This window comes from Cavia porcellus, unplaced genomic scaffold, assembly GCF_034190915.1.
Source record: "Cavia porcellus strain 051 isolate PalLab524CR breed Dunkin Hartley unplaced genomic scaffold, mCavPor4.1 scaffold_30, whole genome shotgun sequence".
NCBI classification, from domain to species: domain Eukaryota; kingdom Metazoa; phylum Chordata; class Mammalia; order Rodentia; family Caviidae; genus Cavia; species Cavia porcellus.
The window spans coordinates 29,566,385-29,585,339 of record NW_026947513.1 but is presented as its reverse complement, the minus strand read 5'-3'; the positions used below and the strand labels follow the sequence as shown (position 1 = coordinate 29,585,339).

Here is an 18,955-nt window from a genome sequence, read left to right as displayed (position 1 = left end):
GTATCATATCACAAACATTATGTAAATGGTCTAGAGAAACTTGCTTCATTTTGTGTCTGTGCAGAAAAAAGTCTACAGCTGGCCACTACATATTGTTTATACCACATATTGTAACAGCAATCTTCTTTGACAATGTATGTAGGAACACATTTTTTTAATCTCCTGATTTTGAGTTCTCTAAAAATTAGTAACTAAACAAATGATTAACTGGCCTAAACGATTATACCAGGGGAAAAGACTTCAAACGTTGATAGATTATCACTCTGACATATGGATCAGTTTCTCATATTATCTACCCATGTGATTTTTTCAACACTTTATTGTGATTTTAAAGAGAGTATATGTCTTTTATGAGTTAGTCCCTGTCATGGTTTATGTTTGTGTCCCCCAGGCTTCATGAGTTTGCATTGTTCATTTGTGATGGTTCATTGTATAGTGCTTGGATTGATGGTGTCAGTGCTCCATCCACGTAGGGGTGGAGCCAGGATGTGATGTAATGGCAGGAAGAAGGTGTGTCTTTCTCTTTGCTGGTTCGAGCTTGCCGTTTGCAGCTGCCATGAATGGCGGTCCAGCCATGCCCGCCTGTCTTGGAGCCAACTGAGTGTGGACTGAAACCTCCAAAAACTGTAAGAAATAAACCTTTCCTTTCCCAACTTTGGGCTTCAGGTATTTTGTCTCAGCAACGAGTAAAAAGTAACTAAGACAGTCCCTATAGGGATAATATGAGTCTTTGTTTTGTTTTCAGTGAGTTGTTTTGTGTAGTATGAAAGTAAAAGGCAAACAAAATAGAAAATGTTTTTGCCATAAAGACAAAGATTGATCTATATGACATTTCATGTTGGGTAGAGTTTAACAGTGTGGTTATCCAGAACCATTATTGTTGAAAGAATGAATTTTGTCAAAGCATTTTGGAAATGTATCTAACAGTCCTTGAAAGGGTTTATATCTTTCCTAGTAGTTTCATTTTTGGTAATCTTAATGATATAAGCAAAGATGCTAATATGATTCATGTTGAAAGATGTTCATTACAGTTTTATTTATTATAATAAAGAATTAGGAATAAGTTAAATGTTCCACAGTACAATATTGATGCACTGCATTATGTAATCATTAACAATTATATGTAGTCATTAACAAGTTACTGAAGAATAATTTTACATGTATGTTTTTCAATTTTTATTTTTATTAGTATATTGGTAGTACATAATAATTATATTCATTGTGGGTAGTTGCTATGTGTATGTTATACATCTTAATTCTTTTTTTCTTTCCTTTCTTCTCTTTCTCTTTTACCTCCCTCCCTTCCTTGATTCCTTTTCTTTTTGTAAAATATCTGTTTCACTGTTTCCTATTAAATGTTTTTCATTTTGCTTCTTAATTTTTTCATGTCAGACAAGTAATGTTTTGACATCATAACAAGTTTGAGAAAGGCACATCTCATAAATGGTGCGGAAACCCAATCATTAGGTTTATGGACCACGAGAGAATCTGCAGGATATTTTGAATGGGGGGATATTAATCATATCATGTGAATATGAAGAGAGTTTATGTGGACCTGAAAGACAAAACTGCATGTATACTATGAACCTACCTCTATTAAATAATAATAAAATATGGGGATAGTAGAAAGAAGTTAAGTGCTTCCTTAAAAACAAAGAAAATAAATACTGGAAAATATATCATAATGATTATTGTACTTTTTCGTGAGTCCTAGGTTTTTCAGCTATCAGTTGCAAATTACCTCAAAATTTAGTGGCTTAAGCAAGTGTGTTTTTATATCTCATGATGTTGGGTGGCAAGAATTCAGGCAGGGATCAATTTCGTGATTCTTTGGCTACACATGACATTAAGTGAAGTTATTTGGTGGCATTCACCTGGTAGGATAGGCTTGTACAGAGAAGGATGGGTTTGACTATAGAAAGAGCCTGCTCTTGGCCTCTCCAGCATGACAGTCTTAGAGTAGTCACACTTCTGAAGTGGAGGTCAGGTCCCCAGAGAGATTGTTCTGGGGGGACTGGTGAAAATTGAAATACTTCTAAGAGCCCAACCTAGAAACTTCTCGAACTTCTGTTGATGAGTCCAGAACTAAAGGCTAACAAATTACATTTTATTTTCCAAAGGGAGGAAAAGCAAAGAATTTATGACCACGTTTATTCCACTTTAGATGAAATGAATAGTTTTTAAATTTTTTCTTTGTGTTTCTGTGGCACCTGTAATACAAGATTGACACTTGGGGTGGAAGGTGTAAATTCCAGAGACAAACGAGAAGCAGAATTTACAAGCCTTATGGCTTATTTGCTGTAAATGATTCTTAACATTTAAAGTAAACAAAATTTAACTCTTTACCAGTTATGAACAATCGTAGTACCTACTCCAATTCAGTTTTTTTTAACTTTAAAGTGAATTTTGTGTGAAAAGTACAGAGTTCAGACCAAGTAATAGACTCCATGTGGATAAGTATCTTTGTGAACCAAAAAAAAAAAGGAAAACAGTATGCAAGCAAGCAAGCTGCTCACTGAACTCACCGAGAAAATGACCTGCCTAGGCATATTTCTGGGTCTAAAAATAAAGTGATTTATATTTTCCCCCAGAAAGTCAATTGAACCAAACATTTGTCCATAATGTTAGAGTCACTACCCCTGCCTGCTGAGTAGTTAAGTTCCATTCTTTGTCCCTGAGCTGTTGTGTTCATGTGTCATATGGGTTCCACATCTGGTGACCAGTCTGTACTCTTCTGGGGGAAAGAAAATTTCTTTTGAGCTAGAATAGAAATACGTTTCTGTAGAATCTGCAACTGTCCCTGCCTGGGAATATATGAATCCCAAATTAAATGCATAAAGCCAAAGTTATATTACTTTTCAAAGATAGCAGTACCTAGATAGGACACAATACAAATTAGGTCTTTAAACTTATTGGCATGAGTTATTTTCTCATAGTATAATACTTGTGATGATATCTTTTTAATGTTTTGACATATCTCTGAAGTCTTGATTAAATATGGTAACTAGGAATAGTACTGACTTGTACTATAGTAATCATTTGGAATCAATATTATGAGGGAAACTACTTGGAATAGCTTTTCTATTTTTAATGTATTTAATTGGTGTTGCAGTTCCAACTTCTTTCCCCCAACTATTAAAGTTGTTATCAGACTAAATTATTAAACTACGTAAAATATTCAAAGAAAAGTACAAGTTCAAGATATTAGCAAGTATTTGTCACTTAATGTGTTTTAAATCTGTTACAGTGACCTACCATCCCACACATAAAAATGACAAACTTTTAAAAATAATTTCTCCAACCAGAACTTTGAGAGGAATGTCGGAGCATGCTCATGTACAGCAGTGTTGTTTAGACTGGCTAAATATCGTCTTGGTGGCACAGCCAGGATTCTGTGTTCCAGCACTGAGATCTGTATTGTTTTCTTACTTCACTCAGTCATAGTTGTTTCTCTCACTGTTTTAGAACATGATTAAAATTTGTACTTCTTTCCTGTATTAGAGAAACAAAATAGTACTAGAGGAGAAGACATACTCCAGACGAGATGGTTGGGTGGGAACAGATTTTCAAAGTGTTAACTGATATTGTGAAAAGCTGTTTTAGTAATGAGCTTAATGGGAAAACAATATGATCAGGAACTCACTGCTATTGAAATTTGACTCTTTCAAAGTAATTTCAGGTACACTGAGAATGAAGGCCACAGCAGCCAGAGTAAGTCCCATGTGTTGCTCACACAGTTCTTTGTTGTCCCTCTGCTGCCTCTTCTGGCAGCTGCAAGTGATGCTCAGTGGTCCTTAGCTAGACATGTCACCAGTTCTGTTACCTAAGGCTTTTCCCTGCTCCTGCTTTCTGTATCACCATCTTTCACTGAAATTTATCTCATTGTAGCGGGCGTGGTGGCACATATCTGTAATTCCAGCCCTCGGGAGGCTGAGACGGTAGAATCACCCTGAATTGGGGGACAGCCTGGGCTACATAGTGAGTTCAAGACTAGTGTGAACCTGTCTCAAGAAAAAAATTATTACTTGCTTGTACTTTCCTGTAATTTATCTCTTGGAAATGCTGCTTTAATTTTAATCTGATTTTTCTTTCCCAGTGCAGTAAGTCTTGATTTAAAGTTTATGGGCAATATATAAAAATGTAAACAAGCAATCGATGCCATCTTCAAAAAATTTTGATATCCAATGTGGGTAATATTTATTAGATGGTAATTCATAACACAGATCATTTTTCTGAATCCTGTTTAACTTCTTGTTATAATTGGAGTGGCTTTTGGATGGTTCTGGGCATTAGAGGGATTCAGTATCAGGTATAGTATTTGGTAGGCTGGGAATATTCAAAATACAGATCTGACCATTGCAGTTATTACTGCTATTCCTGCACCCTACCACTTACTCATTGGAATTACTACTGTTGCTCTGCTTTTTATTACCTCATTATTTACCAGTATTTTACAAATATTAGATTTGTTCTATAATTTTTTAAAAATTTTATTTAAGGAGAAAAAGAAAATAGAAAAAGGATACAAGTTATACAGAATTTCAGAAAAAATAAACAGTAGGAAATCACTAGTTAATAGATTACATATTGCCATCTTAGAAATAGTTGTTCAAGTTACAAAATTAAAGCATATAAAGTGGACATTCAAACAGTGAGACTGCAAACAGTTCTGTTCAGTGATCCAACAAAACTCAGTAATATGGTTATCTATCTTATATACTTAAATATGCATGCAGTTACATACTTTAGAGCACTTTCTTTTCCTCTCTTTTGTACAATGACAATTACACATTTTGGGTTTTATTACTCCCACAGTTCTAATTACTTTTTTTGAAGAGAATAAAACCAAACGTGATATAACAAAACAGAGTCAGTCAAATCAAAAGGATGGACATAATACATAATGTAAAAACAAAATACAAGGTGATCAACAATGGTTACCATAATGCCTCTTGCTATATCATCAGTTATAATAAAATTGAAGAGTAAAGAACAAAACCAATAAAACCAAAACATTGGAGACATTACAGGACTTCAAAAGAAGATAATAGTCAAACCAGAATGGGTGTCATAATGAATCTTATTGTCTTCATAGTTGTTGCCTATACTTTCGAACTTGGTACTATCAAGCAAAACAGAATAGAGGAAAATCAGTGAAACAAGATGGTGAGAGCAATACAGGGTTTCAAATCAAGTTAATAGGAAATCAAAGTAGGTTACTATAAAATATCCTGCTATTTTTTATTTACTCTTCCCTTAATTAAAAAGATAAAAATAAAAAAATAAATAATAAAAAAAGGAGATTGAGATAAAAGAGGACATAACAAAAAAACAGCGCAGGTCAAAACATAGCCATTTAAGCAAAATAGTGTTTCACCACAAGATAATCTTGACATAATTGTAGTTACCATAGTGTCTCTTTCCTTGAAATCTTTGTATATAACTTCGTATACTGTAGCATCAAACATATCAAGACAATGTAAAACCATTCAAAAGAATGACAGGATTACAGGGTATTTAGAATCAACTAACAGAAAATGAACAGTGGTTTCTGTATAATCTCCTTGTCTATAAAAGTTTTTGTTTATATTATCACATATAATAAAATCCAATAAGATACAACATATTAAGACCAATGGAGATAGAAGAACAAAAGCTTGATGGGACTTCAAAACAAGATGATATTAAACCAGCACTAGATATTATGATGTCTTGTTTTCTCCAAAATAGCTGTTCATACCATCCAACCTTCTCTGCCTCATTTCTGTTGAGCTCTTTTTCTGTCATTAGTTGTCAGTTTGTCTTCTTCATTTCGCTTTCTGCTCCATTCATTGTGGCCTCTCTGCCACTATTTCTGGAATCTTGATATTTTTCTTTTTTAGAATGTCCTGCAGTAGTCTCTGTAGAGTTGAATTGGTGGTTGCAAATTCCCCTAGTTCCTCTTTATCCTGGAAGCACTTTGTTTTTCCATCAATTTCTAGGGACAGTTGTGCAGGATATATCAATCTTGGCTGGAGGTTATTATCTTTCAAAGCTTGAATTATTTCCCTCCACGCTCTTCATGATTTGATGGTTTGTGCCGAGAAGTCTGCTGTAATTCTGATGGGTGTTCCCTTGTAAGTGATCTATTTCTTGTCTCTGATGGCTTTTAATATTCTGTTCTTATATTGGATTTCTGAAATTTTGATTATTATATGCCTAGGTGCAGTTCTGTTTGGGTTGTAGGTAGCTGGAGTCCTGTATGCCTCATACATCTGAGTATCTTTACCTTTTTGCTAAATTAGGGAAATTCTCCTGGATTATTTCTGTGAATAGCCTTTGTAGTTCATTTGTTTGTGTCCCTACTTCTTCCTTTACGTTCTTAATTCTTAAGTTATAGAACCTCTTATCATCTTCTAGCCTTTGTATTATTGCTGTTTGTTTCCTTGTTATTTTTAAGAAATTTTTCATTTCATGTTCCCACATTACAAATCTGTCCTCTTTAGTTTCTTTCAAGCTGTTATGCCAGCTTTCAAAAGAGTTTTTAGTTTCCTGGTAATCTGTTTGAATCTGCTTCATGTATTCTATGTTTTCTCTATTTTCTCCATCAAACAATTCTCCCCTTTTTTTTCTGTTCTTCCATTCCACCATCTGTTTTTTCTTGGGCGGTGTTTAACATTTCTATAACTATTCTACTTTTATCTTGCTGATTTGTTCTATAGTTAAAATAAGCATTATGATACAGATGAAATTAATTTCTACTACATTGTACATAGGAGATTTAGTTTTGCTTTATTAAATGGAAAAAGAAGATAACATTTCAAATGCCTCTGCATGTAATATAAATTAGAGCTTTTTAGATTCTTATGTCAGTAAAGTATATTTGTTTTTCAGGAAAATTCTTTCTCTAGATCCTCAACAGCAGAATCAATCAAAACTGGAATCTTTATGTATGTGAAGCTATACACATTACTGACTTATGATTATTATGCTATAATTGCCTTATTGTGTCAAATTTTATAAAAGTTAGTATGCAAAGTATATGCCTTATATGGGTTTTGAGTAACTCAATAACTGGCTCCATTTCATGTAAGAATATTCTTTGAATTTCTACTTACATGTCAGAGAATATTATTACAAAGACACTCAAAAAGTATTGTTACTTATTTCAGAGAAAATTACCACCAAGACACACAGAAAGTATTGTTACTTATTTCAACAAGTAATTATTGAACAGTTACTATGTGGCTGGAAAGTCATTGTTCTATGTGGTAGAAATAGAGCATTGAATAACACAGAGTCCTTACTTTCCAGAGCTATGTTTCAGTTAACTAAGCAGAAGTAGATAGACCCTTAAAGATAGAAAACATATCGAGGTAATAACCATACCTGATAACAAACTTCAAGGCTGATCATATTTTGTAGCATCTGTTCCATTGGTTGGTGCTCTTGCTATACTGGCTCTTAAATAATTTGAGTGTTGCTCTTGATGAGAAGTGCTGTGGGTCATGCGGATAATCACCAGGTGCTGAGGGAAGCTATCACAGATGATGATCAGAGTGGTACAGTTTTGAAAAAGTGAGGTAAAGTGGAGACCTGAATGACCGGAATGAAGAGAGAGGGTAGCCACAAGGCCACATAGGGATAGGGTGCTTCTAGGCAGAGGCTGCAGAATAAGAGGCCGTTTGAATAAGAAAATTTAAAGAATTATTTGATGCAAAGTCCTCCTGGTACTCTTTTATTGCTGTATTTGCCTATGAATCTTTGTTTTGAAAGTGACTTTTTAAAAAATTCGTACATGTTTGTAGTACATAATGTTTACATTTCTTGTATGGAGTTGATACAGGTACATAACACATCTTAATTCCTTTATTCATCCCCCTTCCCTCCCCGCCCTCTTCCCTCCCTACATCTTTGGATCTCCTTCCCATTTGAGAAAGATCTATCTCCCTACTATCTACTACCTCTTATTTTGTACTTTATTTATAATTTAGATTTCTCATATAAGAAAAACCACATGATATTTAAGCTTCTGTGTCTGATTTATTTACTTAATATTATGGTCTTGAGGTAGATCCATTTTCCTACAGATGACTCAAGTTTATCTTTTCTATGGCAGAGTAGTACTTTGTTGTGTATAAATAGCATATTTTAAATTCATTCATCTATTGATGACATACAGGCTGCTACAATGATTTAACTACTGTGAATTGTGCTGCTATACATATTGGTATGTCTTCTTTCAGCCTGAGGTAGCATGAAATTTTTGTGTGTGAAGTCTGAAAATATTTCTAGTGGAATTTTTGCAAGGTTCCTATATATAGACTTTGGAAAATCACACTCCTTTGGATTTAATTTCAGGCCCCTCTTTTCAGATGTCACATTACTGAAGAAAAATAAATTAAGCTGGAGGTATTTTTTCTTCCTTTATTTCAACGATGGTTTGGAGTTTCTGTTTTGACCCTGTGCATCTCCAGAGAAATTTTTTTCCCTATATACCTACAGCAAAACCCAAAAGAATAGTGATTTTGAGTTTCTTTATTAAATTCTTTATGCTTATGCTTGATAAGACCATAACTAAAGTTTTTTTTGTGACATTAGGTTGTCTTTAGACATAAAATTTATAAAATGGTAGTACTTTTTACATGAAACTTATTAAATAATTTTGGTGTAATCATCATTATTAGAAAGTTTCATGTGTACCTGATGTGTTTACATACACTTAATTTATCATTATTTGTGATTTTGTTTTTGTTGTTGTTGTTGTTTTGCAGTACCAGGGATTGAACTCACTACCTTGCGCTTGCCAGGCAAGCACTTGTGCTACCGAGCAAAATCCCTGGCAATTTTTTATATTTTAATAAGTTCAATATTTCTTATTTTTAGCAGTATACATTTTGGCTGAATATTTTCCTTGGCCACCTATCTGCATATAGCTAACTATTTGCTTTTCTCTTGTGTAGAATTTTTTAAAAAATCAACTGTATTTGTTAACAGAAGAAGCAAAATCACTGGTTAAAAAATTATGATGTAATCATTGTGAATGAGTTAAAGGTCCCTTGGGAAGCAGAATATGCATGGTTCATTTGGTTTCCTTTTAAACACTGCCATCATGTCAAGAGAAAAACTAGTCCCATGTAACACTTGTATAAAAATATCTACTCTAAAACACCATGTATAATATGAAGTTTTTATAATATAATGAATATTAGTCCTCCGTCCATAATTCTGATCACCTCTGCCCTACAACAGACTCCCCTCATTATCTCTTTAATATTTTATTGCATTATTCTTTATTTATGTGCCAGTAGGTTTTTGCTCTCTACTAATAATTTCCTTACTTTTTCTAGCCTTCCTTGGACTATGCTGTTGTTTTGGAGAATCTATTGGTTAGAATTCTCTAGATGAACAGAATCAATAGAGTGTATCAATTTGTGTAGGTAGGCAAGGTGATGTCTTAGGTAGGCTTACAGGATTAGAGAACGGGGAGTCGAGTCCACAGGCCATCTGCATACTTGAGATCAGTATACGTCAATAACCATGCAGACCAAGAAGCTGGAAGCTCTGGAACAAAAGGGTTTCAAACAGCACCAGACCGAGACCAAGGCCCAGGAGCCCCTAGAAAGGCTGTTGTGAATCAATGTTGAAAGGCTAAAAAAACAGAGCCTGATGTCCAGAGGCGATAACAGCAAAAGACGTATTTCCCAGCTGAACGGAGCTCTGCAGACACATAGCAACCTCCCTTTCTTTGCCTTTTGTCTCACCCAGGCTATGTGCCTATTGTACGGTGCCACTCATAATCACGGTGGGTCTTCCCCCTCAGTTTGCTGGCCCACATACCAGTCCCCTCTGGAAACGCCTCACACATACACCCAGAAGGGTGGTTTACTAAGCTCTAGATGTTTTTTAATACTGTCAAGCTGACATATGATGATGGGTCACTGCAAATGAGAGGGGCATATACTGACTAGGTAATTACTTTCATCTTGATTGTTTTGGCATGGGTATGGCGAGGATCACACCCGACTAGACACACTCCCCACATTTGCATTGCTTTGATTTTTACAAGTCCTGGTCCTTTGTAGATTATGATTTACGGTTAACTTTACCTGCGAGGGGAAAGAATTTAGTTAGGACAGAGAAGAGTGGCTTCCCTACAGGGATTTCTAGTACATTCTGAATTTTTTTTTTTCAACAGAAAGAACAGAGATGTTATGTCTGAGTATTTTAAAATTCAGCTGGAAGAAATTTGGCAGGGGAAGATATTACCCATTCTATATTATAAGACACTTGAAGAAGGAAAAGAAAAACACACATAAATTAGTAAGATCCTAGGTAAAAAGGAGTCTTGTAAACCTTTCGTTTGAACTCTTTAGCTGACAGTTTTTGTCTTAGAGGTTATGGTCTAAGCCAGTGGAGTCAAATGTTTAGACATAGGCCCCTTTTATACTCTTGAACATTATTATGGATGCCTAAAAGCTTTGGGTTATATATGTTATTTCTATTAATATTAAACATATTAGAAATTATAGCAGAAAATGTAAAACTACTTATTAGTTTATTAGTCACTATAATAATAAATGTTATTCAATTAAAAACAGTAATATGTATGCTGACATGAATATATTTTTCTTGACTATTATTTTATTTTTTAAAATAGTAATACTGAGAAGAATGGCATTATTTTACCTTTTGCTAATCTCTTTAATGTCTGGCTTAAAAGAAGACAAGTAGATTCTCCTATCCACTTTTGCATTGAATATATTACTCTGTCATATATCACACAGCTTCTGGAAAACTTCATTGTGTGCTTCTTGGAGAACGAGAGTGAAAAAGGCAAATAATATATTAGTATTATTATGAAAATAATTTTAACTTCATGGACTCCCTCGGAGTTCCCTGTCTACAATTTGAGAACAACTGACCTAAACAATAAATCTTTATAGAACACTTTTTTTTATTTTAAAAAACAAAAGGGATAGAAATGATACAGAATTTTTAAAAAATAGTAGGAAATTAACACTCGTCAATATATTGCATATTGTTATCTTAGAAGTAGTTTTTCAGGTTACAAGATCTAGTTACAAAAAATGGTCAAACAATGAACAATGACAGCATAAACCGTTGTTTGATGAAGCTCCGTGCAGCCTCTTCATATTGACATTTCAGCCTGTGCTTTCCAATTCCGCCCACTTGTTCTCATAGGTGCCCACAGTTTAGTGACAGGAATCTTAAGCCTTAGAGTCAAATAAAGCCAACTTAGGACAGATAAATAGCATGGGAGAGTTCTTTTTGTTGTTGCATTTGTCTGTATGTGTCTGTAGTATGGAATGGTGGTGCTTGTTTTGGGAAACTGGTATCATGATCATCTTCAATCCCTTTACTACCTTTCTCTTCCTTCCATCCTCTCCTTAATCCCCTTCCCCTCCTTCTCACTGTGGGAGGATTCTTTATGTTATGAAAATAGTAAAAGGATTAATTGAGGAAAGGTGAACCCAGTTTCCTGAAGTTGATGCTATAGCTGAATTCTTATTCATGGTAATCAAGATCTGAAGGTCAGTTCAAAAGGGAGAATTGTAGAAAGATGCATATATTAAAATTTTTAAGTTTATGATATATGAAGAATATCTGTTTATTCTGAATCTTGTGATATAGTCCTGGGTCTTTTTTAAGTAACGGTTTGCTTACTGAAGCTTCTCATCTTTTTTTATTTTTTTTGATAGACCACATTTAATCTGCACTTTATATTCTTGGTACTTAAAAAATAAGATAAGATCTTAAAGTCAATTTTAAACAGTGTACTAGTTATAAAAACACCAGTCTGTCTTCACTTTTTAAAGGAGTAATTTCTTAAGGATGGAGACCATCTATGTCTTGTCATCTTTTTCCTAGTCTTTGACACAGAGTCTGGCCATACTAGATATACTACGAAAGCTTGTTACATTCATCCATCTATGGACTAATGAAGCAGAAGCTATACAATGAAATTTTGTTCACTGTAAATGATTTCTGACCCGTCCATTACCACTACAGAAAGGAGTAATCAAGTGGACATTCTTATATACAGGGAGGAACTGACCATTTAAATTGAGCCTTTGCTAAGTCTTTAAAGAGAAGCATCAGATTTTGCCATTTCACTTTCCAGTTCTCTAACAGTATGCTGAGTATGAGTATCAGCCAAAAGTTTGACTGTCACTTAGAGGGCTTCGTAATATATAATCACCTCTTCGTACCAACCAGGAATTGGTTCCAGGACTCTCCTTGGATACCAAAATCCTCAGGTGCTCATATTCCTTGTATAGTATGATGCAGTGCTTATATTTAACCTGCACATCTCTTCCCACATACTCTAAATCATCTTTATATTACTTATAATACTTCATACAGTGTAAATGTTATATAAATAGTTGTTAGAGTGTATTTTTAGGGAATAATGATAAGAATATAAAACCTAAAGGAATTTTAAACTTTTGACATGATGTTTCTAATGAATTATCAGAGTAAAATTAGATGCACACAGAACTGAATAATTGACATGAATTCATGTGTGTGTGTTTAAGATTATGTCTATTGCTGGGGAGTTCAGCTCAGCTGTGTAAGTGCCTGCTTGGGAAACGCGAGGTCATAAGTTTGATCCTTGGCACACACACCCAAAAAAGATTGTATCTATCAAAGGCTACCCAGGTCATAATATACACTAAACTTATGCCATTAAGACAGAATGTACTTTAATCTACATTGTTGCTTAGTAATAAATATGTAGTCAAAAATTGATCTGAACACACTTATCCCAAACCAGAGACTCCCTACTTCATGGAGGAAAACTTCCTTTAGTTATTAGTAGACAGCTTGTCCTGTATCTTGACTTTCTAAACAGGAAGCCCCAATCTTCTTTTCCAGGAATAGATTATTGCTTTCACTGTAAGTAAAGGGCAAACTTTATTACTAGTCACAGAGACAGTGTTTATATCTTTCTTTCAGATCTGATTATTTTCAAGATGTCACATTTTTTTCATTTGTATTCTAATAGTTAAAAGTTTTTAGAGATTCCAACTTGTGCGTTTTTATTCAAGGGAATTTGGAGGTAGAAGAATAAGAAGAGGAACAAAAGTTTCTCAGTAGGAATTAAGTGTGACTCTTACAATGCTTCTAAGGTCGGCTCAGTTTCCTGAATTCAGGTTTAAGGGATTCAGGTGCTGAATAATCACCGTCCCCTAGAAAGAATAATATTCCTGAGTACAAACAGTTATTTCTTATATTGGCCAACATCTCAATTCTGTGGACAGAATTATGTCCTACCAAAATTCTTACATTGAAATCCTAACCACTAATGTGATAATATTTAGAGAGGAAGCCTTCAGGAAGTAATTAGGGTTAGGTGAAGTAAGGATCCCCTACCCCACCCCGTTTACTGAGATTAGTGCCCTGTCTCAAGATCCCAGGATTCCAGAGCTCCCTTGGCCTCTCACCCCTTTCCCCGGTCTCCCTCCTCCCATCTCTTTTCCTTTCTCTTTCTCTCTCTGCTGTGTGAAGATACAGTGAGAAGACCGCCATCTATAAATCAGGAACTGACCACATTGGCGCCTTGATCTCAGACTTCCAGCCTCTAGAACTGTAAGAAAACAAAGTTTCTGTTGTTTGAGCTACCTAGTGTTTGGTATTTTGATATGGCGGTCCAAGCTAATATATATTCGGACACTGTCATTAGTCACGAGGCTTCGGCTCATCCATACTCTGGAAATGTATCCTGGGAGAGTATTTTCTTACACTAACCAATTCTCAAATTCTCTGAACAGCAAATAAATGTCTAATAATGTAATTCATTTAAGACACTATCTACTTGGCATTAATGTCAGATCTTACAAGTTGAAAAAGGGCTGACCTCACAAGACTGCTCCTACTTCAGGTTAGATCCAGTCACAAGTGCTGTCCCTTCTTCTGACCAACTAGTTACAAATCATGTGTTCCCCTCTGCCCTCAGCCATCAAGTTCCATATCGTCTTACATGTTTTATATGTTCTTTAGTCTATTAGTCTGGTTTTCAATCTGTATATTTGATAACTAACTTTATAAGATCTTATAAACAAAAGAATCTAATGCTGAAAAAATAAAAGGGGGTGTAAGGAGGAGAAAAGGAAACAAAATGTGTTAGGCACATGTACCAATTCACTACAGTGAATATAATCATTATATACTGCAAACATGTACTAAGAAAAATTTAAAAATTGTGAGCATGATTTAAAGAATCCAAGAAAATACTTATTATATTTACTAGTTTATTATATGGGACAAAGCTCAAAATGCAGCCAGGTTGGAGGCAGTCAGGGAATATCTGTGCCCTCTTTAGGCTTTCGTTCCCAAGAAGTCCACATGTTCACAGCCAGGTCATGAAACCTTGTTGAAGTTTTACTGAGCCCAATCTCTGGCCCCATGGATTGGCAGGTGAGGCTGAAAGTTCCACCTTGTAATTTCTTTCTGGAGACAGTCCTAGCCTAACACCATCTAAGGACCCCACTTCATTAGTGAAAGTTCATGGGTGATTGACTAGTAAAAGACAGTTGTATCTCTCAGGAAATTTTAAGGGTTTGGCAAACTTTGCTAGGAACCAGAGACGAAGAGATATATTGACATTACACACTGTAACTCTCCTACCCTATTGTTTGTGGCCATTTCCTTACTCATCTATCAGGTAAATAAAAAGGAAGAGAGTTAAGACGCATCAGTGTAGTATATCAGGATACCTTTTGACTATAGGTTATGGAGAAATTAACACTAAAGAAAATATGTTATTATTAGGAAAATGTTTTTTTCATCTCAACTGCCATCATCGGGAGATGAAATAAGTGCCTGCCTCTGGAAGGAATGGAGTGATTACATCAGCTCTGCTACGGAAGAACCTTGGCCCCTTGAACTACTTAAAACAACCTTGGCAGTGATGTTTTGGTTGGTGAGAAACTAATTAAAAGATGGGACTCTTTTACATACTCTTCAGATGACCCAGAGTTTCAAACAGATGTTTCAGGGAAATGCGTACCTGCTGTTCTTCCATTAGCCAATTACTTTGTTGCAACTGTCACAAGCTCTTTTTTTGTAGTAATTATGAAGAATTATGTCCCATCTGGCAACTAAAACGTTTAGCTCAATTTGAGGGAAATTTGGTGGTAATTATAGGCCTAGTGTTTCTGTTGAGTCTTAGAACCCACCACCACAATTGAGAAAACTGGTACAAAGGCATAAGCACAGGTCATGTTCCCCAGGAAGCATGTGTAGTATGGTCTCTTAGGATCTTTAAACAAATACTATGTGTTCATATGCATGTGAATTCACACAATATAAAACTAAGAAACTCTCAAATCCAAAACAAAAATGGCCAAGTAGAGAGAGTATAATATACCATAATAAAAGCACGATAAATTATAACAACATAAATGCTAAAATTTAGGCAATTACTCATGATTACGAATTTTCACTGGTTGTGATTTCAACAATATTTCAGTGTTTGTTTCATATTTAAAATATTAACTTCAATGTCTGTATAGCAGTAGTTATAATACTGAATTTTTCATTAGAATTATGAAAGTATAAAAAACCCCTTGTTTGTATTTATAACACCCTACTCTTTTAAAGTTACTAAACAAGCAAAGCTTTGGGTTTGAAATTGAAAACAAAGATGAACAAACGTTTGCTAAGACTATTGGAGATTTAGTTCTTCTTAAATCATGTAATTATTATTTTGTTTAGTAAGCTTAAAGTTTCAAGTATTAAAGTTTCAGTCACTCATTTATAATAGAAATCCACATGGATTACCTTTATGTATGGAAAAAATTGCTGTTGTATTTTTTCTTTTCTTTTCTTTTTTTTTTTTTTTTTGTTCTTTGGACTTGGAAAAAAGGTTACGTTTTTCTTCCCTCTGCAAACTCCAGCAGCATTGTAAGTGTTGGAAAACCAAGCATCCAGTACAAACAGTTTCAGTTTCCATACTGCCTTGTAGGCCAGTCAAAAGCCATCCTAGGCAAATGGCAAGAAAAAAGCTTATTTCTGAAACATATGAAGACATCTTTGTACTTGTAAATATTTTCTTACCCCATATTTTTGAAATTAACATGTAATTAGCATAGGTCACATTGGCTTGTGTTTATAAAAATGCTCTGCATTTCATTTTAGACCAAGATAAAATATTCATTCATTGTTAACCATCTCCCAATGTGATATTATATTTACAATAAAAAACATCTGGATAATTGCAATTGGAGAAGTCTTCATGCTTTTGAAATATGACATTCAATAAATAGTTGTTCTACTGCTTAGCAGCAATCAGCATGTTTCAGATATTTGGACAGATTCTTGTTAATAAAAAGGATTTACTTTTTGTATCATTTAAGACAGCTAAGCATAATAAATGGTGAAAAAAGCAGATTGGGCTTGAGGGAAGAAAGTCTGAAATTTGTAATAAATTTACGTAATTACACCAGCACGGTTAAATCGTAATGAAGAATAATGACCTTTTTCCTCCTTTGGTCTGGTCTTGAGTCCTTTCAAGTAGGAATGCTCTTGATGTTACAATACTGCCCCCTACTGGAAGATTTTGCTTGACCTTTCGGAAGGAAAGTCAAGAGAATACAAACCAATAGATAACTGGAGACAAGTATATCTCATTGCCTTGGCATTTTAAAAGCATGTTCTAAAGTGATTCAGATCCCTTAAGTGCAGAAATCTAGACTAATAATGTACAGTTTTGTTTTTCAATTTTTTTCTTTTAACTTAGTGTTACTGCTGTGTTCTTTTGATTTAAACTGAGAAAACTTTCCCTACACTACTTAGAGATGATAGATCTTACTCACTTTGTGAATGTGTTTTTGTTTTAATTGATGTTGGGTTTGAGGAATTTTGCAAGTTCGAATAAAGCACAGAGGGTATCTTTGAGGCTGGATGAAGAATGATGTTTTTGTCTGTCTTCAGTGTGGCTTTGATATTTTTAATAATAGGAATGAATCTTGTGGTCAAATATATTGATTCAACCAATTGTGTTTTAGAGTTCATCCAGTCTTACATCTGACAAGTCTGAAAAACAAGTCTGTTTTCTTTTCCAGTGAATAAAACTATGAATTCAAGTAAGCAACTTTGGCATTAATGACATTTAGATTGCCTTTGTTTTGGTGAGAAGCTGAGTTCTTATTTTTAATAGATATTTCTTTAGAAAAATTATTTTGATGACATTTCTTTTGCCAATGCATATTTTCTGACATTAAAAAACAAATAGAAAGCCACTTATCATATGAATCATTGTTAAAGTCAGCAGTAATCCACTGTGTAAAATCTCCCTGTAAGGGCACAGAGACCAGGGGCTTAAACCTGGAGCACATTAAATTAGTTCCAGCCTCTCACGAATGGGCTTTCCCTGGCTTGCTTAAGCAGGCAAAACGGAAACAGGCAGTTTATAACAAGAAGTCTGCTTTAAAAACCGTGGGCTTCATTGGACAAAGATTTATATCCCCCACTTATATAAACATTACAAATGTGGACTGCAAGTAGGAGGGAAACCTTTATCAAAATCTCTTGAAGAGCCTTTTCATTGTGAGTAAAATGGACAGCATGCACTGTTGTTTGAAGCTACGCCAGCATTTCCACAATCAGCCTCTTCACTGCTCCGCCTGATTAAAATGTAGCGTTGTGAAGACTAACCAGACCACCTACTTTTAATTTATTTTTGTGATGAGACTATGTTGGCATCTAAAGTGGAGCAAACCCCCCCCCCGTATGCCAAAGGATAAAATGATTATTTCAATGTTTTTAAAAAGGCAATATGATTATATAAATTTTTCGTGTAATGGAATTTGGACATCAGTTTATATCACCTCCTGATTTAAATGATTTTTATATATAAACACTATCCTAGCTATCATGTTGTCTTTGGGATTGTAATAGAGCCCAGATGAGGCTTGAAATATTTGATCCAATAAAATGAGAAAAGCTGAAAGATCAGCATTTGAGATTAGAAAAGCTATTTACTTGATATTTTACATATGGTCCATGAGCTAAATTTCTGTTTTTTGCCTCTCATTTGGTTTTATCTTATTTTTAATATCTTGAAAATTTGCACATAAGTACTTTGCTTTCCTCTAAGTATGTTTAACAGGGCACTAAAGCCATGTCATCTTTTTTCTTTGGGCTTATTAACAGTAGCTGCTTTGATGGATTTTAATTATAATCCAGGTAGTACTGAATCAGTTTTTCTCAGGATTTCTCCAATCTGTCTGAAAGATAGCACATCTGCTTTTAGCATTCTTAGGATTCCAAATGTAATTTTAATTGCACCTTTAAAGTAGAGTTTGACATTAAGAAGTAACATGGTGAAAATATTTGATGGATATAATGGGAAACCAGGACCCGTACGTACATCTATAGGTAGGAAGATTAAATAAGGTATAATATGAAACCAAAACCTGCAGGAAAAGTGTGGGGGTTAATGTCTCAGAGAACACAGCCCCACCAAAGTTCATCTTGGACTGTTTGCCTACCAGGCTTATTTACCTTGATGGCAATTAGACATAAAGTCAGATTTCTGAAAAGGAAAGCCATGCATTTTACTCCATAAGGTATGCAAAGGGGGATGGTTTGGTTAGTTCCAACATTTAAAAAAATGGTGTAGTCAAAGTCAGGCTTTCTGATCTATACTGTGACAACTACTGCCATGTACCAAACAGTGCTTTGCACATATCATTATTTTTAATCTTTGATGCAGGCTGTTTTTCACATGAGGGAACTGGGATACAGAGTCTTGCATCACATACTCAGATCACATGACAGTGCGTGTTGTAACTAACCATTCTGACTCAAGAGCCTATGTTCTTACCTACTTAATCATTATATGATTCAGGTTGATTTTTCTATTTTTATAGCCACCTATGTTTCTATATCATATCTGTAATCTTGTTAATGTCCATCCCTGTCTTATTGAGATCCTTGTACTTTTTAT

The 18,955-nt window shown here is 34.7% G+C and overlaps 1 protein-coding gene and 1 non-coding gene across 4 annotated transcripts in view; one reads left to right on the top strand and one right to left on the bottom strand.

Moving 5' to 3' along the window:
- Window positions 1-18,955, top strand: part of Scfd2 (sec1 family domain containing 2) — a 446,638-nt gene that overhangs the window by 139,934 nt on the left and 287,749 nt on the right. The gene's annotated exons all lie outside the window — the stretch shown is intronic.
- On the bottom strand, window positions 1,387-1,488 carry LOC111757361 (small nucleolar RNA U13). The gene has a single exon (XR_002791731.1). It is a non-coding gene; the product is annotated as a small nucleolar RNA U13 (small nucleolar RNA).